This window comes from Octopus bimaculoides, chromosome 2, assembly GCF_001194135.2.
Source record: "Octopus bimaculoides isolate UCB-OBI-ISO-001 chromosome 2, ASM119413v2, whole genome shotgun sequence".
NCBI lineage: Eukaryota > Metazoa > Mollusca > Cephalopoda > Octopoda > Octopodidae > Octopus > Octopus bimaculoides.
In genome coordinates, this window is record NC_068982.1 from 92514714 (window position 1) to 92518616 (window position 3903).

General features: G+C 39.3%; 1 protein-coding gene and 1 non-coding gene across 2 annotated transcripts in view; one reads left to right on the top strand and one right to left on the bottom strand.

Moving 5' to 3' along the window:
• The window catches only part of LOC128247114 (delphilin-like), a 17747-nt gene that overhangs the window by 1332 nt on the left and 12512 nt on the right, over positions 1–3903 (bottom strand). The gene's annotated exons all lie outside the window — the stretch shown is intronic.
• Positions 2883–2976, top strand: Trnam-cau (transfer RNA methionine (anticodon CAU)). Its single transcript has 2 exons — positions 2883–2919; positions 2941–2976. It is a non-coding gene; the product is annotated as a tRNA-Met (tRNA).

Genomic DNA, 3903 nt, shown 5'->3' on the forward strand with positions numbered 1-3903 from the left:
GTAGAAAATAGTGGATGAGTGATAGCGAGAAGAATTTAAAGAGAGATGGATGAAAGAGAGAGAGTTAGGGTGATGAGATGCTCAATAGGGAGATGAGGGCAGATACAGACTTGACAAGCATGTATTGAATGGGAGACCCAAATATGAGGACATACATGTACACATACATATAAGTTACATATTTATGTTTATATACACATGCATACATACAAACGCCCCTCCCCGTTCCACACATTTTTAGCGTTGGTTTCGTCATGCTTGTACAGATGGTCAGGTCAACAGTGTATCTTATATCATCTCAGATCTTTGTCATCTTCTCAATGCTCAATATTTTGAGATCAGTCTTCACCCCTTTGTCCCATGTTTTTCTGGATCTCCCTTTTCCACAGGTTCCACTAACTTAGAGTGCCGTATTCTTATTCATACAGTTGTCATTTTTCTTACGCATCACATGGCCATAGCAGTGCAGTCTCCTCCTTTGCACACTACATCTGACACCTCTTGTAACCAATTTTTCTCTCAGTTCATTTGTATTCATGCATGCTGACATTACACATCCAGAGGAGCATGCTTGCTTTATTTTATTCTAGTCTCTGTGGGTCTTCTGCATTCAGGATTCACGTCTCACTATCACGCAGGGCCGGTTTTAAGCCAATTAGACAGATTTCTTCAAATTGGGCCCCGCGCACATGCTCAGACGGAGGACGCTATGATAAATTTTTAGTATATCATCGTGACAAATGGCGGAGCCTCAAGGCCTCAACGCTTTTTGGCTGGAACTGGCGTACTACACGAAGCAGAAAACATCAATCTTCAACTTTTGACAATTCTCTAATTGGACCCCACACTCCCCAGCGCCAGCCCTATTCTCATGCAGCATCGCAGTTCATATTCAAATGTCATAGAATTTGCTTTTTCTCTGAAAGTGAGATCCTTTATTACCAACAGGTTCCCTGAACTTTCACCCATGCAGGTACAGCAATACATGTGCTAAATGGAGGTAGTGGTGGAGACTGGGATAACACATCTCCATTCAGACCAGTACCGTCTTACAACATGACTACACTGAGTAGTTGCCGGGGTACTCATGGGTCTCGTAGCCTAATTCTGATCTGTGTATGGTGTGACTTGCTGTCAATAAACACTAGGCAGATCTGTTGCCAGACTTCGGTACCTGGGGATGCTTCAGAATATTCTGGGTAGGCACTAACTTGTAATTAATGCTAAAGTGGAGTTTCGAAATAAGTGTATCATTGTAAACCTGAGGGTGCACCATTGAATAGTGAGGTGCTGTCCGCAAAATTTTTTTCCCACGAGAGTTCCGGACTCCAGTAATGACCTCATTTGCATACAGCCAATCAGAATTTTTTTTTCGCGTGCTGTCCGGTGCATCCCTTTAGCGGCGGGCATGACTACAGGGCCCAGTGCATTGATTTGTCCACGGACCTATGGCAGTGATCTAGGCCTCTTAAGTACTCCTCTTGCATAACCTACATGAATGCTTTCGAAAATGTATCAGTTTTCTCTCCATTCGACGAGTATTTGTATGTATATGTGTGTGCGTATATGTAAAAAAAAAAGTGGACTCGCACGCATACATACAAATATATACATCACATATGTATCTACAAAATGAAACTTGAAATTTCGAATACTGATATAATCGGAATCGACACCATCTGAAGTGTATTTATAGAAGATTTCATTAAAAAATATCCATTTTTCTGAAAGTTATGATAAAACGAAGTGAGAAGGGAACACACTTGTGTAGGTATCACACACACACACACACGTGTGTATGCATAATAATCCTTTTTGTTATAGGCATAAGGCCTGAAATTTTGTGGGAGAAGACAGTGCTTCTTCACTGGTACGTAATTTATCGACCCCAAAAGGATGAAAGGCAAAGTCGACTTCGACGGAATTCGAACACAGAACGTAGCGATGCCTGCTCGCCCGCCTTATGTGTATGCATAATGATAATGATTCAGTTATTTGTGAATGCGGAGGTTTAGATGCTTACTTTCGTAAACGTACGCATTATTTGGGTATAAATTTGTGGTTGTAAGGAAGTGCTGCGTTACGATAAAACGAATTTATAATAGCGGCACCGGTACATTTATAACATGTTATTTTTAGCTCCCCAATGTTAAATGAACAAATTCTGGTTAATTTATATACAGAATAAATCGGATGCAAAGGTAGTCTTCTAAAAAAAAGTGAGGGAAAAAGATATAAACCTTCATTTTTTTTATACTCTGCGATTTACTTTCTACTACTGGTTATTAAAGATTTGCGTTTAATTTTCTTCATATTTTTAAAAACTAAGAAAGCGATTTTTGTTCCTAAATATAAATTTTTTTTACGTCCACATCTGTTAAGTCTGATATTTTTATAGACTAAATTATCGGAGTTACATCGTGCTATTTAAAATAATGAATTGAAATTCAGAAAATATACTGAGGGAAAATATGAAAGGTAATGTTAAAGGAAACCACACGTGCATATGTGCGTGTGGATATATATATATATATATGCATGAATGTATGTACAAAAATAAAAGAATGTTAGATTCATAATTGACTTTAATTAAACATTTGGTTGAGGAAATTTCAGAAAAGAAATGCTTAAGTATGTTTTAACAGATATTCAAGGATAAATCTGAAGGTAACGTTACAGTTAACAGGTAAATTGGAGCTGTATTTATGATGTACTTGTAGCGTATGTGTAAAGTACACTTGCAAATATAATTAGAAAGAAATCTATCGTAGCAAGATATGGTCTTGTTAAAAGAAAAACAATAAAAAACATTATCACTAATGTAAATAAACTAACTTAGCACTAGTACTATTTAAAGTAATTTTGTGCCGTTCTAACCCAAGGCCTCGGTAGCGCAGTAGGCAGCGCGTCAGTCTCATAATCATGCTTCAAATAAGAGGAATCTGAAGGTCGTGAGTTCGATCCTCACCCGGGGCAGATTTTTTAAAGTCCTTGACTAGCATACTTAAATATATATGTTCCCAAATCTATTAATTTGTAGTGGGTAACTATTTTTTTAAATGTATTTCTACTAATTTGCTGTAGTATTCTGATTATGATGTTTGATGGGCAAGACTTCAGCCCGTCCCCCACCAGAAAACCACCATTAAAATTTTTTTTTTTTTTTTTTTTTTTTTTTTTTTTTTTTTTTCTGACACAAATCCCACTTTTCGGTTACGTCCGCTTTCCATGCTAGCATGAGTTGGACGATTTGACTGAGGACTGGTGAAACCAGATGGCTACACCAGGCTCCAATCTGATTTGGCAGAGTTTCTACAGCTGGATACCCTTCCTAACACCAACCACTCCGAGAGTGTAGTGGGTGCTTTTATGTGCCACCGGCACGAAGGCCAGTCAGTGGGTACTGGCAACGGCCACGCTCAAAATGGTGTATTTTATGTGCCACCTGCACAGGAGCCAGTCCAGCGGGACTGGCAACGAACTCGCTCGAATGTCTTTTCACGTGCCAGGAAGGTGACGTTGGTAATGGTTACGCTCAAATGGTGCTATTTATGTGCCACCGGCACAGAGATCTGCAAATCAAATTGGCACATCGAAACGTTCGTAAATGAATCATTATACAATCTCCACATAATTAAATCAATGGTTAACTAGCCCAATTGACTTGCTTTTTCTTGTGTTTGTTTCTCCATTCTCCACTTAATTATATATGTTGTTGTTGGCACTCCGTCGCTTACGACGTCGAGGGTTCCAGTTGATCCGATCAACGGAACAGCCTGCTCTTGAAATTAACGTGCAAGTGGCTGAGCACTCCACAGACACGTGTACCCTTAACAGACACAGTGTGACAAGGCTGGCCCTTTGAATTACAGGCACAACAGAAACAGGAGGTAAGAGCGAGAG